Here is a 12,172-nt window from a genome sequence, read left to right as displayed (position 1 = left end):
GTTTCTAGATAGGATTTTAGATTTTGTTTCCTTAGAGATACATGGTGCGGTTTTGGTTTTAGTTCTAATGGACCGTATTGGAGCATGGGAATCTAGAATCTTGAGGAAGGTGGTGTTGAAGTAGATAACTGCCTCTTCAAGGGGAAGAGACTTGAGTATTGTCCAGTTGTGGGCTTTAAGTTCAGTTTGAAAAATGGAGGCGTTGAATTTATTATTGTTCCTGATTTTTTTTATGGTTGTAAGAAGGGGGGTGATTTTCTTGAATTTGATAACATAGGTGAGTAAGTGATCACTCATGTCCTCTGGGTGAGTACCTGCGGAGTACTGGTCAGGATCTTTATTAGTAAGGATCCAGTACAGGATGCTGTCTGTTTTGGGGTTTACCTAGTCTGGTAGGAGTGGATATGAGCTGAGAAAAGCCATGTAGATTTATGCTGCTAGATGGGGAGCTAGATGAGAAGGAATTCCAATCGATGTTGAAGTCACCTAACACTATGGATTCCTGGGGGTGAGTTTGAGTTAACCAGTGGAGAAAGTCCTCTAAGGTTTTGTTATTATTGTTGCCTGGGGGGATGTAAATGCATGCTACTTTTATGCTTTTATGTTTGTTTGGTTGAAGTTTTACAAGTAGAATTTCGGCATTGTTTGTTAGGAGGGGTTGTGGAGAGGCAAGGGAGATTTGTAATGTATTTTTGTAGAGTATGGCTACACCGCCACCTTTACGAGTTATTCGGTCTGCTCTTAGTATATCATACCCTGGTGGGATTATGTGTGTCTTTCGTACTTGGTTTAAGCCAGGTTTCTGTGAGACATAGTAGGACTGGGGAACAAGTAGCTAAAAGGGCATGTAGGTTGTGAATCTTATTGTTTACACTTCTGATGTTTAGATGACAGGTCAGAAGAGAGTTAAAGGGTCTAGAGTTTAGATTGAGAAGTGGAGGGGAGGATAGGGTGGAATTAGAATTGAGTGGAGGGGAAGGGCCAGGGTTGCGGTGGATATCACCATCTGTGGCTAGTCTGTGATTCAGAGTGGTAATGAATTTGTGGGCTTTGAGTAGAAGTTTGTAGTTCATCATTTGGCCTAATATTGGTAGGTTTGATAATTACATAGCGTTCGAGTTCTAACAAGGAGGGTGAGTAGGGAGCTGAGTCATGGCCTCTGTTGTAATTTATATATAAAAAGTTCTCTGTGGTAAAAACGGAGTCAAAGCAGGAATGTCCCAATAAAACCTGTATTTATTCACAGTAAAACCAATAAAACAGGATGAGCGCGCTTTCGCTAATACAACTTTCATCAGATCCATATTAAAAAACACCAACTGAATACAAGTTTAACGTTGGCATTAGTTATAAACTTTCTAGGCAAGACACTAGATTCTTGTATGTTATGCAGTTTACGAATTATGTTCTTGATTTAAAGAACATCATATTGTGCAATTGGAACGTCCTAATTATGGATGAGTCAGTAAGGAGTATTGTGGGTGAGAAACCCAAGTTTATTTTTAGGAACTCCCCAAACCTTAAGCAATTGTTATGCTTTAAAGAAAATAATACTGCATCATATAGACATGGGTATGTTGAAAGTGTAGGTAGCTTCCCTTGCAGGAAGTGTAATGTGTCAATACATTACTGACACACAGACCTATAAACACCCTAAACAAGACTTTACCTTTGTACCCAGATTTTATGCGACATGTGAATCAATGAATTTGATATGTTTAGCGACCTGTAGGAAATGTAATGCATTTTATGTAGGAATGACCAAACGAAAATTTAAACAGAGAATATATAACCATGTCTATGACATTAAGACGAATAATGAATTTAACGTTTTGGCTAGACATGTTAGTGATTATAGAGAACATAGTTTTAGTTTCAGGGTACTCCAGTTAGTGGGTTTAAACAAAAGAGGGGGTGATAATATGAACATTCTAGCTAATGTTGAGTTGATGTGGATTTTTAGACTAGGAGCACATTTACCTCCTGGTCTTAACCGTAGTGTTTGCATTAAACCTGTTTTAGATGCTAGAATGTACAAATAGGGAGTTGTTATATTACTTATGGATAGACTTGTGTAGTTTATACCCCATAATTGACTATGTAGAATGAAATTGACCACTTGGGGGTGTTGCCTTTTATAATATCTGTTTAATAGCATTTGTTTACATTCTGAGAGCATTGTTTATAATATCATAAACTTGGAAGTTTTAATCATGTATATTTTATACTTTTGCTGACATAAGATATATGCCATGTTAATATGATTGTCCTAGGATGTTTTCACAATGTTTGACTGTTTTATTTTATTTATGATGTCTGAAATGGTCATTGATGCCGTCTTTTTAAGAAGTCATTTATTTGACTGTGAATGCTCCTTAATTGTTTGAAAGATTTTTTATCGCTTGAGTGTTAATTTACATAACTGATTAATTAATTGATTGCATTTGACTTGCTATATATAATGGATGAGCTATTGCATTTTGTTAAGATCTGATGAAGCGCACTTTGGTGCGTGAAAGCGCTTGTCTATTTGTTCTGTGAATAAAGGAATTATTCTACGTTTCCTGGTGGTGAATCTTGCAGTGTTCTTCACTTCTACTGATATTCGTTTGACTGTGAGATTCTTTTGGGACTCTACGGTAATTGTGTACTTATAATAATTCCCATAACTGACAGATGAAAAATAAAATGATCAAAGACCTTGATGATTAGATTTGAGCATGTATTAAATGGCATCCTTGAGCATCACAGACACCCAGGTGGGAAATAACTGCATCGACATTAAACCATTTTAAGCGCAACCTGGATAACTGGATGTCAAACAGAAAATACACCCCTGAGATTCCACCTGTGTCCTTGCTGGACAGGACAGTGGCATAGGGTGCTGAGTTGTTAGAACATGGGCTAAATTCTTGGCTAGGCTTGTAAGGGCTTCAGGGCCAATAGCCTAGGAACTTCCTATGATCCTAAGAACAATGCGGTGCAACACTCTTTAGAAACACAAAACTGGCAGATGACACAATATGCACCTTTGGTACAGAATGAGAGTATATATGACTAAAATGATAGTCAAATTAAAACATGACATCAAAAATCAATGAAGCTAGTCTCTGTTTCTCTGAAGACAGAATGGAGGAAAGTAAATGTACACAGTATGTCTGAAATATTATTTACACCTTATATGAAATCTTGCTGGCTTCTCTACAATGTGATCAGCAGCCAGGTAACTGGAGTCTAGCTGTCCAAGCACAAATGGTTGTAATGACCCATAATCATATGTCTTAAAACAAAAGTTGTAGGCAATGAAGGATGAATGTATGTACATGACCACTGCACATTGTTTTGGGGGCAGTTAAGTCTTTTTCTGCAGTTGTAGAACTGTGGAATTAGTATTTATACCTTTGAGAGGAATGGGGAACTTACCTCTCATTTTAGGTGTAAGGGGGGGGGCTTACACCTGCAAAACTGCCTATTATGATCAGTGTGGTTAGTTTTAGGTACAGTGTGACAGTAAGATCTTTATTGTAAAGTACTGACTGAAGACATCAGCAAAAAGTAGCCTTGTTTCCAGTGATGAAATTCATCTCAAGACAAATGAAGCAGTGCTAAGGAGCAACTAAAGCAATAAAAACCTTCCACCCACTGATGAAGTTAAGATGTGCTTATTCTCACACTTTCCATCTGAAACCTGGGAAAGAGAAAGATGCTAAATGAAATAAGAAACAAGCTAAGGATGTGAAGCATTATTCACAGATACAGCCCACTTAAATCATATACATAACAAAACAGCACCACATTATTGAAGTAGTCAGGATACAAGCTAATGAAGAGTGAATTTTAAAGCTCCTTGGATGGATACATTGTGGTTACAGTGGATGCCAGTAATAATGACAAGGTTTAAGCTCATCAAGTACTGCATTTGCTCCGGTATTAGTTTGGAAACAATCAATTCAGCTTACTCTGGTTTCTCAGTCTATTGAGGCATGATCGGAATTTTACCCATTGATGATAACATATTTGACTTTAAGGTGAACTGTTAAAATTCTCCTATTTTATGGTTACTGTAATGCAGCTTTATGCAAAATATATATGTCAGGAGCAAATAAACTGTTGATTTATGACCCAGGACAGGTAGATAAGCAATGTTCCATCACAACTGCTTGGTGCACTTAGGATGTTAATTACTTCTCTCACAAAACTGCCGCACTAAACTTCAGTCAGTTTGAATGTTGTTGTTGTCTTTCAGCTTTTACTGGTTAGGGGTCGCCACAGCAGAACTCCGGTCCGCTAATGATTGTCAGTAGATTTTCACAGTGCCGAGTTGCCAGCTCAACGCCCAACCATCAATGAAGGCACACCCATTCACGCATGTCTTTCGGAACGTCACTCGACCCGTGGGGAGGACATGCAGACTCCACACAGAAGGCACTCCCCGCACACTAGCTGAGAATCGAATGGGAGAACTGCATTTCAAACAACTGTGCTGTAATAAGTATGACAGACAACTGCATGATAATTGTTCTATAGGCAAATGCATGTACGATAATAAAAAGAAATTACAAAAATGAAAGTGCCAAGTTTCAAGCTGGTCTACCAGAGTGGTAGCCAGATCCTCTCTTTGCCAACAGTAATTGATGTTACTGTATGCATCATGGCTGCCACAGGTCTAGCTAGGGTGGGAAGGATCATACACACAGCCGGCAGCTTTCCTTTCCACATGAAGTACAGAAGGAGAACTGATATGCCAGTGTCAGCCAAGACTGGCTGGATGCCTTGCTAGTATATGTGTGTGTGTGCATGTGTAAGCGCGTGCGTGTGTGTGTGTATATCACCGAGTATGTTGGGGGGCTTAATCTGTGGCTTTGAAGACACAGCACAGTGAGATCCTCTGTGCCACAAAGCATAGGCAGGGCCATTTTATAAAGTTATATACACTTTGTAGTAAGTTACCATGACTATGGAAATAATGGTCAAACATCAAAGACTAGGCAAGGGGACATTCAGATGCAATGGCAGTATATTCCAGAGTGGCATTTCTGCCTTGCAGAAAATAGACCCCATAGTCCTAGATGAACTATTAGGAGCAGTACATTTCCAAAGTTATGTATAGATGTAAGCTTGTTTCCCAAACATCTCCTTAAGCACACTATGATGATGAAGCTGTTAAGATGTCCCCGATTTTAAATCAGATTTTGCTCTGCATTTCTTTGAGTTTACTGCTTTTACAATAAAAACTGTTATGACTGCAGGAAACTGTGCCACACAATGTACTTGCATAAATATTCTTCAGTAAATCGAAGAAACAAAACAAGTTGTGGCTGTGCACATCAAAATGAACTGACACACCAAGAAATGTGTACGAAGAAATGGCTTAGGGCAAAAAATGGCAAGCCAAACAAATACGAAAAATGCTTTAATATCCAAATAGAGTAGTTTATCACCACACAGTTGCTCAGTACTTTCATCTCATAGACTTCATCATAACTAAAAAACTTTGCCATCAGTTCCACATTTAAATACACACTCATTAAGAACATATGACCCTTCAATTAAACTCTAATAACATTTGATGACTAAGAAAACAAAACAAGTGAACCATTAAAAACTGTTAACATTTTTACATAATATATTTATATATATATATATATATATATATATATATATATATATATATATATATATATATGGGATCCGTACGGATCACAGAACGGCAACATAACCGAAACAGATTTGGCCAGGCATACTTGCGTGAAAGTGAAACCAAAAAGCACTTTCGCATAAGTATGCCTGTTGCGGAGATCGCACTACAGTGGGGATAAGGGAAAATTCCCTTTTCCCCACTGTAGTGCGACCTTGGAAGTGAGAATATTTAAGTAGGGGGGGTGTGGGGGTGCATGGTGGCTTGCCCCCCTGCAAAAAAGTAAAAGTAATGTTTTATTTTTTTTTTAAACACACTAATGAAAGCGCTTTTTCGGTGAAAGCGCTTTTGTTAAAGTGTGTTCGGTGATTGTGGATTCAGACTATTGAACTTTCGTTCAATAGCCCTAGATCCATGTATATATATATATATATATATATATATATATATATATATATATATATACATACACACACACACACACACACACACACACACACACACATATATATATATATATATAAACCTCACTAACGTGTAGAGTATTCCATATAAAAACTGTCAATAAACTCCATAAATGAAAATCCAAACATAAAAACCTGACTGAATAAATAAAAAACAATGTAAATTCATGACATGTATTGTAGCAGTATTACAACAAATATACAATTTATAATACTGTACTAAATAAGAATAATTTAGCAGGTCTTAGTTTTATACCGACACAATCATTTATACCAGGAAATTCAGTAGAATTGAGCTTTAATTGCCAAAACAGTTCACAATATGATAGGGTAAGTTCCCACATTCCTCCCCACCAGGGTTAACAGGAACTTTTTCCAAAATTTCAAACTCAAGTTTCTTAAAATTAGAAAACTCCTGTAAATGTCTAAATAGTGCATTTTGGGAAATTTGTTTTCAAAATATAGTAATAATATTCACATATTCTCTTACGTAAAGGTCTTAACGTCTTTCCTATGTAAAGCAATTGGAAATGTATACTACACCACAGGTGTTGCAATTCCCAAACTGTAGAAATACTTTACTTTTAAAGGAATTTTCCAAAGCCATACTAGCACCTGTGTAGATACGGTTACACTGACTGAAACCAACACATTTACTGGTCCTTTGGTTGTTTTAGCCTTTCTAAACTGAATAAAATTTTGCACTTGATCAGAACAATCACTGTTTGTAATGCCAAAGCTCTGTTAAATTCTTTTTCGGGGCCAATGGTGTTAGAAGTTGTAGAATCAGGTTCTGCATAGGTGTTACAAGTGGTGGAATCAGGTAGTCCTTGTCTTAAAATGGACATTGTATTTTATACCAAATTTTGGACCACTTCATAGCTTGCTTTATGAATAAATTCCAAATGACGACCTCTTTCAAGGAACATGTCAAGCAAAATTTGTTTCTCATGTTCAAACCTTGTTTTGTCCAAAACCATTCTAGCAAGTCTAACAAACTGGCCCTTTATCAAACTCTGTATGTAACAGTATGAAAACTATTAAAGTGTAAATAAGAGTTTGAAAAAGGACACTTATGGTATACAGTGGACTCAAAAGTGTTAGAAATAGAAATCTTTGTATCTAAATAGTGCATGTGGTCAGAATTGTGTTGAAAAGTGAACTTCAAAAAATTAGTAATACTTTTCAAGTATTCAATAAAGTCATATATCAAATCCTGTGAACCACTCCACAGCACAAAAATATAATTCAAAAATCTAAGATAAAGCTTGCAATGTGAAAAGAAAGATAATTCAAATACACCTTTTTTCTCCCAATCTAGCATAACCAACCTGGCAAAGACAGGGGCACAAGCTGAGCCCATTGCTACACCACCAATTTGCTTGTAGATCTCTCCTTCAAAAAATAAGAAATTGTTGGAAAGGATAATATCCATGCAATTCGATAAAAAATTCATGTCCTTAGTTGATAAATAGTTACAGCCCAACAATGTATTTTCAAAGAAATTTAACCTCTCTGCCTAAGGAATATATGTAAAGAGATCTACTACGTCTATAGTAAGAAAAAATTAAAGGCAAATCAAGTGAAAAATCATTTGAAAATATTTGTTTATTTTTAAAGTTAATGAGTCCCTACATCAGGTAGTAGGTGAACAACCCCAGTTTGTTTTTAAAGTTGCTTCAAACATATAAACAATTTGGAACACAATAAACCAACTGAAGGGTTTAGAAAGGATAAAACAACCAAAGGGATCAGTAAATGTGGTAGATACCACCAGTGTAACTACATCTACACAATTGCTAGTATGGCTTTTGAGAATTATTTTAAAACTAAACTATTCCGACAACTAGCAGCTAGTAGGATTTGGCTTTACTGGCCTGAATGAATCCATAAAGACTTAAAAAGGAAAACTGTAAAAGTCATGGGCATTCAGAAGTCATACAGCTGAAACATGATGTCCTTAAGGAGTCATTTGTATATATCCCATGGGCCTCTCTTCCAGGAGGTTTAAGGTATTACACTGTGAAAACTAGCTTGGCTAGGGTTTTCTTGTAGTTTTTACAAATTGGTTTGTCTGTGTGACCTTTTTACTCTTTGGTTTGGATGTTAGTTGGGATACTTTGCAGACACCTTAATGGTTATGGGCATCGGCTGGGTTTAAGGACCCCGTATTCAAGTATAGCCATACAGTACACTTATGCTGTGCCGATGAGGTCACAACAACGCCGAAACATATATGTCTGCAGCTAGTGGGGTTTAGCTTTGTTGACCTGTAAAAAGTCATGTACATTCAAAGCCATATATCTGAAACAGTTGAAGTCCTTAAGGGGTCATTTACATATATCCCATGGGCCTCTCTTACAGGAGGTTTAAGGTATCACACAGTGAAAACTCTAGCTTTGCTAAGTTTAGCACATGACACAGCAACTTAAGGCACACCTGGGGAGAAATGTGGTAGCCGAAACTTTACTGAAGATAAAAAGTCCTGTTAAACTGCTTTTACCAGAAACGCAAACATAATTCAGTAACATAAAACTAAACTTCCTGAGAAACTTCACAACACTGTCAAGGTCAGCAGGTTCTAGGTGTTTGACAGGGTTTGCACTTATGTATTACCTTGCTCTCAGTATCCTCTGACAACTGCTGAAAAATAAATTAAATTTATGGCTTTCCTTTCTCGTAAAGCTCAATGACATTTGTTTACTAGTATAAATCAAGCACCTTTATGACATTTCCATACTATGCTTACTAAACGTATCTACAAACTTGAGATGCTTACTTTGAGTTAATTTCTTACTAATTTTACAGACTACTTGTCACTGTTTGAGCAACTGTCCCAGGTGCTTATCCTGTGTTAACTCTGAGATTACCACAAAGTGCTTTATTTTCGGCTCCCTTTTTAACTTCCCTAACAGCTCACTTTAGTAATAAAGTAAGGAAGCTATTGACTGATCACTCACTACTGAGCACAGCTACAAAAGGCACTCCAAGAAGCATTCAGCAACATGTATTCCTCCAAGATGCCCCCTGTAACCCTCACCACCGACAACACCCTCACAGCTTGTGCTCATGTCACCAGATTCCCATATGACTTCCTCAGCTGCTTATTTCTTCTTGTCTACCTTTATTTTATTCAAACTCTCCATTATTCAGTCTATCCCTCTTACACCTGTAGTCTATTGATTTTTTGGGTATCCTGGATGTTGCCTGACAGGCCTAAGCAGCTAACTGTCCATGGTCCCCAAGTACTAAAGTATAGTATAGTAAAAAGGGTACATAAAATCAGTTCCCAGAGTCTGTATCATTTGGGTAGGACAGTCTTGCCATGAGTTCTGTCCCATGAGGAAGTGAAGCATGAAGTGTTGCAGTAAAACTGGTCTCCTCTCAAACAGTTCAACTGTCAGCCCCACCAAACACTTTTGTTAGCATGTGAAGACATTTTTTTTAATTCTTACAGGATGATTTTTGTTCTAGCTTAATCTAAATATAATATTTTGGTGTGTGTTGAGGGTAGAGTTGTTGCTTTCAGTCACTAAGGGAATCACTGCTGCTACGTGCCCACATCAGCAATGTTTTTATTTATGTTTCTGATGCACAACAAATACATTGAGCAATTTTTTCTTTTTTAACCATTTACATCCTACATGTATAAAACATTGGGTTAAAACACAGATGTGCCTGTTAATGAAGCACTAATTTACCATCAATTTATTGTTTTTAGCTCGCACCATGTATTCCACTGAATGAAATAATTCTGCTGTTTGTATATTCTACCAGCACTATAAGGATTGTAAAAAAAGTTGTCTGTTCTGCAGCATTTACCTCATCTAATCAGTATTAGACCAAAATAAAAACCACAAGACAAGGACAAATCTAACTAGATGGCAGTATCTATTCTTTTGTTCCATTCCTCACCTGTGCTGCAGAAAAAAGGTAGAGCTTCTGTGCCACTATTTAAGTACTGGGACAGATTATTTGTAAACTGGGCCATCACTAATGTTTACTGCAGCAGCATTAACATTTTCTGTAATATCTACATATTCTTGCCACACTATACTCGACATCTTTCTGTTTCTAAAGTGTGCACTTGTGTATCTAACTAAATAACGGTATCATCAAATACATCTGCTTTTTGGTTCATTTGAAAGACCTGAATATTCTTTTTTAACAATTTTGTTATCTTGTGCCAAGATTGTCAAACGTATGGTCCACAGGATGGCAGCTATTTATCTGGCCTCTAAATAATAAAATATACGTGTGTGTGTGTGTGTGTGTGTGTGTGTGTGTGTGTGTGTGTGTGTGTGTGTGTGTGTGTGTGTGTGTGTATATAATTAGGCTTATCTCAACACTAAAATTATGAGACATTTTCATTTCCTGTGCATCACTCTTTTGAGAGTTACCTGTCAAAACTGCAACACTTTGAAGGTTAACAAAAAGATTAGCTGGCATCTTACAAATTGCCGAAGAATGCTTATGCAAAATATTTTTTTTCTATTATAACTATCCATTTCTCTAAAGTACAACAGAAACATTTCCAGCTCCACTACCACGCAATGCCACACCTAGTCAAAGAAAAAAAAAAAGCAGTAAAGCTTGGGTATCTTCTCTTAAAAACAGTGTTGGATAATCAACACGTGTATTCTGTTCATACCTCTCAAACCTCTTAGAGCAAGAAATCTGGACAAAGCCATAAATAAAAGTGGGACAAAGGCCCAAAAATAGGGACAGATTTTAAATATTGCTTTTACAAACTTAGAAAGTTGATAGAATAACAGATGTTTGCATTAGCATGAATTTTATGAAGGGTATGAAGCATACCTCTCAACCTCTTAGTACAAGAAATCTGGACAAAGCATGACAAAATGGGGGACAAGGGCCCAAAAATAGGGACAGAATTTAAATATTGCTCTTATAAACCTAGAAAGATGCTAGAGTAACAGGATTTGTTTTAACATGCATTTTCTGTAGGAACTGAAGTCTGAAACTCAAATGTATTTAATGACGTCAGTCCTCAGATCATCGCTGTGATTTGCCAGAAAATCACACATTTTATGAGGAACAGACCAAAAATGTGAGCCAAAAATCTGGGCATTCCGTGAAAATCTGGACAGTTGAGAGGTATGGTATGAAGTCTGAAACTCAAATGTTTGTCATTATTTTCTAACTTCAGTCTTTAATGATTTGCCACTAATTTGTCAGAAAACCATAATTTTAAGAAAAGCGGTCCAAAAATATGAGGCAAAAATCTGGACATTCTGTGAAAATCTGTGCAGTTGAGAGGTATGATTCTGTCTAGCAATATACAAAACAAAAATTCACAGCTCTAAACTAGTCAAAGAGCCATAATACCAAAAGGTGCTTTTTTGAATTACTTTAAAATACTTTATACTAGTGGTCACAGCTTCAATCAGAGCAACCCCCCCCAAAAAAAATCTAGTCTGAGAAGTACAGTTCTGGTACATGACTATGTGTTTTGTCTTATAAAATGCAAATCAAATTTGACAGCTCCAGTCAGAAAATTACTATAATGATACATTTGGAATTTGTTTAAAGACACACTATAAATATATGTATATACACAGTGTGTGTATGTAGATGTAAATCTATCTACACACACGCACACACACACACATGCAGATTATGCAGTCATTTACAAAGGCATTTAGAGAAAAGAAGGAAGAAAAGCAGGTGCATAACAAATGTCAAAATACACAGTCAGAAAAATATGGGGATGACAGATGCACTTTTTATTCACTCATTCATTCTTTGATTACCTACATAATCCAGAATAGGATCGCAGCAGAGTCAGAGCCCATTCTATCGCTTCATGGGTACAAGCTCTTCCTGAATGGGGTTCCAGACCAGCAAAGGATAAATACACCAAACTCATTCTCAAACTGCACACACACCTATGAGCAACTTAAAGAATGTCGGTCTATCCAGGGCACCAAGTAGCATCTCAAATGGAAGCAGGAAGGATGTGCAGACTCCAACACAGAGACAAGAATCAAACTGTAGAACCAAGCAGTATGACACAGCAGCACTAACTGCAGTACCATGCCACTTGGCC

At 36.9% G+C, this 12,172-nt stretch overlaps 1 protein-coding gene across 1 annotated transcript in view; it reads right to left on the bottom strand.

Annotated features, from left to right (window-relative positions):
* Positions 1 to 12,172, bottom strand: part of STARD9 (StAR related lipid transfer domain containing 9) — a 1,457,104-nt gene that overhangs the window by 908,764 nt on the left and 536,168 nt on the right. The window lies entirely within an intron of this gene.

Source organism: Protopterus annectens, chromosome 6.part0, assembly GCF_019279795.1.
Source record: "Protopterus annectens isolate FY-2018-M chromosome 6.part0, PAN1.0, whole genome shotgun sequence".
NCBI lineage: Eukaryota > Metazoa > Chordata > Ceratodontiformes > Protopteridae > Protopterus > Protopterus annectens.
This window is presented reverse-complemented; position numbering and strand designations above follow the sequence as displayed.